At 38.3% G+C, this 9233-nt stretch overlaps 1 long non-coding RNA gene across 1 annotated transcript; it reads right to left on the bottom strand.

Moving 5' to 3' along the window:
- Positions 2081-6914, bottom strand: LOC109223616. The gene is made up of 2 exons (XR_002067608.1): positions 6369-6914; positions 2081-2396 (listed from the first exon to the last, which is right to left on the bottom strand). It is a non-coding gene; the product is annotated as an uncharacterized LOC109223616 (long non-coding RNA).

Raw genomic sequence — 9233 nt, 5'->3', positions numbered from 1 at the left:
CAAATAAATCTAACTATTTTGAAAACAAGACTCTTTTTCGTTTTGGCAAACACACTATTTCTGAAAGTAAGATTCTTTTTTATATTTTCTTTTCAGTGGCAAATAAAATAAACTAATATGAAAATAAAACTCTTTTTGTTTTTCTTTTCCATTTTTCTTTTTATTTTTTTTCATTTTCAAAAATTCGGCAGCATTTCGGCACTACTTGGACATTGGGTTTTCTAATATGGGAAATTAACTCTCTACACTGCTATTTTCTCTCTTTTTTTTTGTTTTTTTTTTTCCAAATATTCAAAGCCGGTCAGCATGCGAGTCCAAAACGGATAAATGCACAAGTAAGATGCATCAGGATGGTCCATTATTTTGGGTACACCTGTCCTAGACGGACCCAACCCCTGTGTTGAGTCCCCTAGGTCATATGCACGTGATGCAAATAAGCGTTCCTACTAGGGATCCGGCATGAAGTCAAGTTATTCTAGGTTCAAAACCTGGGTATGTGTTCTAGACTGTGTACCCGAGCGGACAACTCGAGTCGAGGAGGGGGCTACGTACCGGGAACCAAAAGGCCATCCGGCTTAGTAACTTGTCCGACCTCTTTCTTATTTCAAGGTATTGACACTAACAGAATAGGGAGTCTCAACCAGTGAGCACATCCCCGGAGGTGAGAAGAGAAGGGTTTCGCCACAGTTTATATACAATCCAGATAATATCAAAACGGTAAAAAGCAACATTTGCACATTTAGCATGAAACATGTAGGAAAATCAGATAAAGCCAAATACAACAATATATCTAAGCTCGAATTCTGAACCCTGAACCAAAGTTCTGGGTTCTCGATCCCCAGCAGAGTCGCCAGAGCTGTCACACCTCCTTTTTCTACACCTGTGAGGGTGTAAAGGAGTTTTTCCAATTAAAGGACAGTCGGAACGGGATTTATTATTAATATTCAGAGTCGCCACTTAGGAGATTAATGGTGTCCTAAGTCACCGGTTGAATCCCGATCCGAGGAAATTATGACTCTGTTAACAATCCGAGAACCAGAGCTCCGAGTAAGGAATTCTGTTAACCCGGGAGAAGGTATTAGGCACTCCCGGGTTCCGTGGTTCTAGCACGGTCGCTCAACTGTTGTATTTGCTTTTATCTGATTTTAAAACATATTCTAACCTATGTGCCTTTTATTTTAAGCGCTTTTACTTTATGTCTTTTAATAAGAATTGCAACGATGTGAATATGTATCTCGAACCACGTTACACCAGTGCACCCATGGCTTTTGACACATTTCGACTTCGTTGGGATTTGGATTCGGGTCACATAAATGTGCACCCACTTTTAGGAAGGTAATATTATTAAAATTCGTGCCTAAAGCAACTACGAGTTTATTATATTTGGAGAAGACCGTGAAATTTGTTAAATGGTCCGCCCGAGTTCTAAGCATTTTATATAGCATCTATTGAGGGCCCCGTGATTTTGCATTTTTTATTGGCGAGGCTCATCTCACTTTATTATTTAAAAGGCAAACCTAAAGAAACTATGATTCATCTATTAAGTCTTGTCTCTAAACGGCCCTAATTAATTAGTATTGATGTACTTTCAGTGTCTTGGGCCTCAAAGCCGGCCCTAAACAAATTCAGCCGTACTCATAAGAATAAAGTTGCCCAAACATGGGCCCTGTACAAGCAAATTCCAGGCCCAAGTCTGGTCAGAGTAGGGGCCGTCAGGTTTGGCTCATAAGTGAGTCCAGATCCAATATGAAGCTTCATTGGGCCCTTTGGATTCTAATTTCAATCACAACTTGCTAACAGATAAACAGTTTGGAATTCACAACTCAACGTAAATTTCAAAATTGTTTGCATACCATTAATTCTTGATTTTGGCAGTCATTTAACCCGGGTTAATACTTTTCAACACAAATTAGTCACTGTCTAAACCTGAATGTATTTCCAATGTTCATTTCTGATTTCAATTAATCAATATGACAAGCACACTAAGGTAATCAATCCTTATGGTCACAAATGACACTTTGAATTTCAGTGAGAGACGCACAAGCTGCTTCCAGATTCAAGTCAAGGCAATATGTTCTAATGTTTTTAATAACACTAAACCATCACTATTAAGCCACTGTTACACCCTGAACGTAAATCTCAAATATGGCAATAAACTATAGTTAATCGCATCTAATATTATTCAACAGGGTAACCATAGAATTTGACAGAAAATGCAGCAGTTCAGTATGGTCTGTAAAGTCCTAATTAATACATTTCAATCATTGCTTAAATAGATCAACTAAACCAAAAGGCTAAGCTAAACAACAGCTATCAAATAGTTCTTCATTATGCAACTTCAAATGTGTGCATACATGCTGATATGGCTCCAATATCTTTTGAGTCTAAGGATATACCTGGAATTAGAACAGAAATGAAGAAGAGGTAAGTCAGCTAAGCAGTAGCTAACAGCAGCTCAAACGCAAAGCAGCTAGATCACTTTCAAATCCAAAAAAAACACAGCAGACCCAGGAATGACATTTTTAACCTTCTGTTGCACTGAAACTTGATCTACAAGTGAAATTCAAACTTGATCTAAGAGAGTCCCAAGAGAGCAGTAAATTATTCTTTTTTTTTTTGATCTGTCTACTGTTTTTGTTTTTGGTTTTTTGAACTTTTTTTTTTTGAATTTCAGACTTCAGATCTGTAAACACTTTGGGGGGGGGGGGTGAATTTTAGACCTCAAAACTTGTGAATCAAGGCAAATGAATGCCTATTTATAGGTGAGCTTAGGTCCAATTTCAGATTTTCCTTTTACCCCATTGGTCCCTATTTAATTCTATTTTTTATCCTTTATTTTCTGACTTGTCACACAAGTAACTACCCTAAGTTTACTGAAATATGCACTATAGTCCATCCTAGAAGGTTCTATACCCATTACAATTCCTATTCTACCCTTACTTTACTTCAACAATTACCAATCTTAATGAAACTACCCTTTTCCATGCCTAAACTACCCTTTGAATCCCCTGAAATTACTGACCAAGCTAGAATTACCTGACCCAGCCCCTTAACCTTAGTAGCAATCATGGTTAATTACCCAAAGAACAGAGGAATTCAGCTAAAACCAAACAAACCCTACAGTTGAACTAACTACTCAACCCATTGATCAGAACATGGAATTTCTAACTAAATTGTTAATCCAGACTAAGCTAATTCACCAAACAAGTCAGTGATTCAAACCAAATTGAACTGGAGTCGAATCATTAATGACTTACTCACTCGACCGGCAGAAAATCAAAGCAAAATTGAACCAAAAACTAAAGACTAAAGTCAGCATCAATTATTATTAAGAAGCATTAATTAAATGAAAGAAAAATCTACTGACTTACTCCAACATTAATCCTACGCCCTAGCACACTGATTAACAACAAAGAATTATGATGACAAAGCTTAAACGAACCAAATTCATGTTGTATACTATTAGAATTCAGCCGACATGAACAAAATAGAAACAATAAGGATTACTGGCTCTAAAAGAAACTCGAATCGATTATTCATGAAGCAAAACAATAATGAGAGTGAAGTTAAATCAGATAACTAAGCAACAACCTAAAGACTATAGGAAACTTACTGGTTTTAACTTCTAAAATCTTGCCACTTCTCAGATTCAAAATTCGAACATCTCCGGTGAGATTTGAATGCGACGGACGATGGATTCAACATGAGGGAAGCGAGGGGAGCACATGGCATCGATTTGGTGAGGTTTGGGAAAATTAGGGTTTTGGCCGGAACTTTGATCGGAGATTCGAGGAGTTCGGCGAGGATTCGAGGGACGGGGTTTGGGGGTTTGGAAAGAGGAGACCAAGGCGGTTCAGGGGTGTTAGTTTGGACGAGTTTGGGGTGACCACCGCCGGACACGGCGGAGACGGTGACGGTAATTTTGAAGATTCGAGCAGATTGGCTAACATTCGAGGGAACATATTTTGGGCAATAAAAAGTGGAGGGGGAGAGGAGTCGATGGTGAAAATTTGGGTGGGTTTGGAGCTTGACCGCCACCGTGAGCGATTTCCGATCGGCGGAGGGACGGTGGTAGACGGTGGTGTTACGGTGGGCGACGGTGGAGTGTGGCGGCGTTACAGGGTCTTTGAGGGATGGGGTGAGAGAGAGAGACGAAGGGGTGGGGGGGTAGAGGTTCGAACATATATATATCAAATGCCCACTAGTTAAGAGTCGTTGGATTAAACTACCTCGACGGCCCAGATCAATTACGACCTAAACGGGGTCGTTTCAGTTAAGGGGAAAGACCGGACCGGGCATGGGCTAATTGGGGTGGGGCGTTTTTTTGTTTGGGCCTGGGTAATTTGGCCCAATTCTTGCCATTTCCTTTCCTTATTCCTTTATTTGTTTTCTTGTATTTTAATCACTTTGCTTTTGTATTTTATTTTTTGTATTTTGTATTTATTTATTTATTCTGATTTTATAAAATGATAAAACTAAAATGAAACCTAATTTATTTTCAAAATTAAGCTAATTAATTCCTATTTAAAATAAACTCAAGACAAATTCAACAACTAACAATTAAGAAATGCAAAAATGGACTATTTTTGTTATTTTCTTTAAATTTTGTTCTAAAAACAACTTAACCACTAAATAATCCTTAAATATGAAATTAGATCCTAAATGCAAATGTCAGGCGTATATTTTTTATATTTTTCATATGAAATAAAAATGCACAAACAAAAATGCAAACAATTAACAGAAAATAACACAAAATTCACAAAAGTATAAAATAATGAAAGAGAAATTATTTTGTTTGCATTTTTGGGAATAATTCATATATAGGGCAAAAATCACGTGCTCACATCTGCGAACTAGAAATTCTGAATAAGGAATTCTATTAACCCGGGGAAGGTGTTAGGCACCCCCGGATTCCGTGGTTCTAGCACAGTCGCTTAAACTATTACAATTGGCCCCTTTATCTGATTTTAACACATGTTTTAAACTATGATACAATTTTAAATTATTAAACCATTTTTATTTATTTTTAAGAAGATTTCAACGTTATCTAAAACGTATCTTTGAACCACGCCACATGAAATGCACCCGCAGTCCGAGACACATTTTGTTTAACGTTGTGAGATTTGGATTTGGGTCACATGAAATGCGCACCCGAGTTTAGGAAGGTAAATTATTAAAATAACACGCCTAAAGCAACTACGCGTTGTTAACTTTGCGAGGGCCATGGAAAATTTGCTGAATGGCACACCTCGAGTTCTAAGGATTTTAAAAGAAATAATTAAATGAGGACCACGCATTTGAGACTTTATTTGACGTGGCACACCTCTATTCCAATTTTAAAGGAAGCTCGAACCAAGCTTTTGAGGGCCATAAACTATATCTTACTTAATATGGCATGCCTCAATTTATTTTAAAAGATTTGTACTTAATTAAACAACCTATGGATGATCATGAATTGTTCTTACTTTTTATTATACGCCAAAAAATCACAAAAGAAAACAACCTGCTTCAGTCATCAAATTTAGCCTTCTTTAAGCTATTTCAGTCACCAAATATAGCCTTATTCCCACTCAATTATGATGGAAGCTATGACGTAATAAGCAGAAGAACTTGATTTACCACTAACACTATTGAGATCTTTCTTAATATATGGTCAAAGAGTCAAAGATCTTGAAATCAAAGTAGTACTGGTCTGCAGTCATTCCACCTTGACTTGTAATTGCTCTAAATGCAACAACATGGGAATGTGTTCTAACAATAAACTCCCAAAGCTTGAGGCAAGCAATAATTTTTGACTGAAATAATTTGAGATGAAGGGCAAGTGTCGAACAGACCAAGCAAGGAGGAGGCAGTACTAAGATCATAGAGCAAATCAAAGAAAGAGAAGTCCATGAAGCCAAAACAAAATCAGAGAGAAAAACTTCAAACATGAGCTCATTTCATTTGAAATAATTTACCTACAAACCAGAACAACTGAAGCACGCTAGTGTCGGAGATTCCCACATCAACTATCATTTCCGGTAAATTCGAAAATCAACATAATTTCTAATTGGCAAACTTTGACAGAATATAAATTGAATTAACCCAAACCAAGGAGATTATCACACAAGCAAAATAGCGTAGAGCAACATTTCGGATTTAATCTTAAAGTAAGCATTGCAACTGTTAATCAAATCGACACACAGTAAATTTAAAAAGCTCAAATTAACATCTGTGAGTTATGGCTTCAAAGCATAATCAAATTCAGCACTAAGGAGAGTTTTAACACAAAATATGAGCAAAACAAACGTCATACGGATCTCAAGTAGATCGACAGCTCATTTTTCATTGAAGAACATTCAAATACATCCGGAGTTTTATGTGTTTACCTTTTCGCTAGCAGAAACGAACAACAAACGCCATATGAAGGCTGATATTGAAGGTCAGCGTTCATCTACGAATTCAGCATAGCAAACCGCAAAACAAGCACTTATCACAGCTCCAAAATCACTCGGATTTCTAGAAATTGCAGCAGAAGAAACGGGAAAGAACTGGACCAGATTTGAAACTCTTTTGTCATTTAAATTTTTTTACCTTTTCTTTGCTTTTTAAAACTCTTGAATTTCCTAGATTCCCGAATTTTGTAGGCACATTTTATCGTGTGTGAATGTGAAGGTCTTCTTCGTCTGTGTCGAGAAGTGAAGGAATCAAAATAGAATAAGGGAGCTCAGATTTGCGCCGTTCTCTGTTCTGTGAGCAATAGAACGATGAAGAAGAAAGAGGGGAACGGACGCTTCGGAAGGGGATTAGGAAGGTCCTCTCATGGCTGAAACTTGAGGTCCTCCTTGAAGTCGATGTTCACTGTATTTTTTGGGGAAAGGGTCTCTCAGAGCCGCCGCCTTTAAATTTCTCTCTGGCTCTTAGGGGTCTAATGATCTGATCCCTTAGGTTATTAGAAAGGGGTTTTAAGTAGAGGGGATTTGGGCCGGGTTATTTTAGCTTTTGGGCTTGGGTTGGACAGATTTTGGTGCCATTTATTTGGGCTGGTTTGGGTATTAAGACTAACCCAAATGAAAGACCCCTCTTTTACTCCTTTTTCTTTTCTTTTTCTCTTTTTTTTAATTAAAATCCTACATTAAAAAAAACTCCTAAATTATCCAAAAGCGTGAAATTAACNTTTTTCATTGAAGAACATTCAAATACATCCGGAGTTTTATGTGTTTACCTTTTCGCTAGCAGAAACGAACAACAAACGCCATATGAAGGCTGATATTGAAGGTCAGCGTTCATCTACGAATTCAGCATAGCAAACCGCAAAACAAGCACTTATCACAGCTCCAAAATCACTCGGATTTCTAGAAATTGCAGCAGAAGAAACGGGAAAGAACTGGACCAGATTTGAAACTCTTTTGTCATTTAAATTTTTTTACCTTTTCTTTGCTTTTAGTTGAACAAATGGAGAATGGCTGAACAATTCTTCAAGGTAAATAGGATTTCTTTCAGCCGCGATGATTTTCCCCTAGAGGGAGCCACCCACCACAAAGCCCTTCACATGACTTTCAAATGTGAGGACTATTATGTAAAGAGAGTCATTCTAGATGGTGGTTCCGAGGTCGACATTTGCCCTCTCTCAGCGCTCTAAAGGATGGAGATTAGAACAGAAAGAATTCGACCAAACAATGTTTGTATGCGCGCTTTTGATGGTGTCAAGCGAGACATAATAGGGAAAATTGATTTGATTTTGACTATTGGCCCCGTGGATTTTGAAGTGACTTTCCAGGTTCTGGACATGGACACCTCATACAATTTTCTCCTAGGAAGACCATGGATTCATGCTGCAGGAGTTGTGCCCTCCACTCTCCATCAAATGGTCAAATTTGTATATGAAAACCAGGAAATTGTTGTCCATGGGGAGGATGAACACTCCATTTACAGGGACCTTTCAGTCTCGTGTCTTGAAGCTAGGGAAGGAAGCGAGCACATTGTATACCAAGACTTCGAAATTGTGGTAGTTGACCGATGCGAAGAAGGGGCCACGTTCCCTCAACCTTGCTTATCTAATGCCTCGGTCATGGTCACCACTAAAATGATTAGATATGGGTACAAGCCCAGAAAGCGGCTCGGGGTATCTCTACAAGGTATCACAAATCCCATCACTTCGACCGCCAATGAGAAGTTCTTCGGCATAGGTTTGCAAGCTACAAATGCCGACGGAAAATGGGCTGATGAGCGCAAAGAAAATGGGTGGGTCCTTCCCCAGCCCATTCCACATCTCGCCCGGTCATTTGTCAAACCTAAATATACGGAAGAAGAAGAAGAAGCGGCCTTCACGGCCGAAGAGTTTGATGATATTTTTGAAGCCATGAAACAAATGTTGTATGAGTCTCACATGGTTCAGCTTGGGGAAGGCACGAGCAATGCCGAGGTGATGTACATGGGACCAGATGCCAGGCTTCGAAATTGGAAAGCTACCCTATTCCCTATTAGACGGGAGTCCCGGTAGTCCCGTCTTTCCATCTCTTCTACATTACGACTTATTCCAGGGTGTAACTCAAATGTTTTTATTTTATTGTCTTTGATTTTGATGCAAACCCTCATATATTCAATTCATGAAATGGAATGAATATTTCATCGTAAATGGATGTCTCCATTTTCTTTATTCTGATTTGTGTTATTTTTCTTATCTTTTTTCTTTTTAATTCTAATAATGCGGACTTAAATAACATGACATGCTTGCGGACTTCATGCCCAGATCCTAAAATATTGTCTAATTGTGAAATAATGAATCAAGAATCACAATATGATGAAGATGAGGCTTATAGGAAATAAATCGAGAATTGGAACAATTTGAGAATAAGCCTAAGCCAAACTTAACAGAAAATGAGCCAATTAATTTGAGCAGTTCAGAAGAGGTCCGGGAAACCATGATAAGCATTTACGCCGATGAAAGAACTGGAGATGCATTGATCCAACTTTTGTTTGAATTCAAAGACGTGTTTGCATGGTCCTATGATAATATGTCAGGGCTGAGTGTTAATTTGTTGGTACTTAAATTGCCAACTTATCCTGGTTATCCACCCGTCCAACAAAAGCAGAGAAAGTTTAAAACGGACATTAGTGATAAGATCAAAGAAGAAGTCACCAAATAATCAAAAGCTGGGGTGATCCGAGTGGTCCGATACACCACATGGTTGGCTAATGTGGTCCCGGTGCCGAAAAAAGATGGGAAAACTCGAGTGTGTGTTGATTATCGG

This window comes from Nicotiana attenuata, chromosome 3 (assembly GCF_001879085.1).
Source record: "Nicotiana attenuata strain UT chromosome 3, NIATTr2, whole genome shotgun sequence".
In the NCBI taxonomy this organism is placed as follows: Eukaryota; Viridiplantae; Streptophyta; class Magnoliopsida; order Solanales; family Solanaceae; genus Nicotiana; species Nicotiana attenuata.
This window is presented reverse-complemented; position numbering and strand designations above follow the sequence as displayed.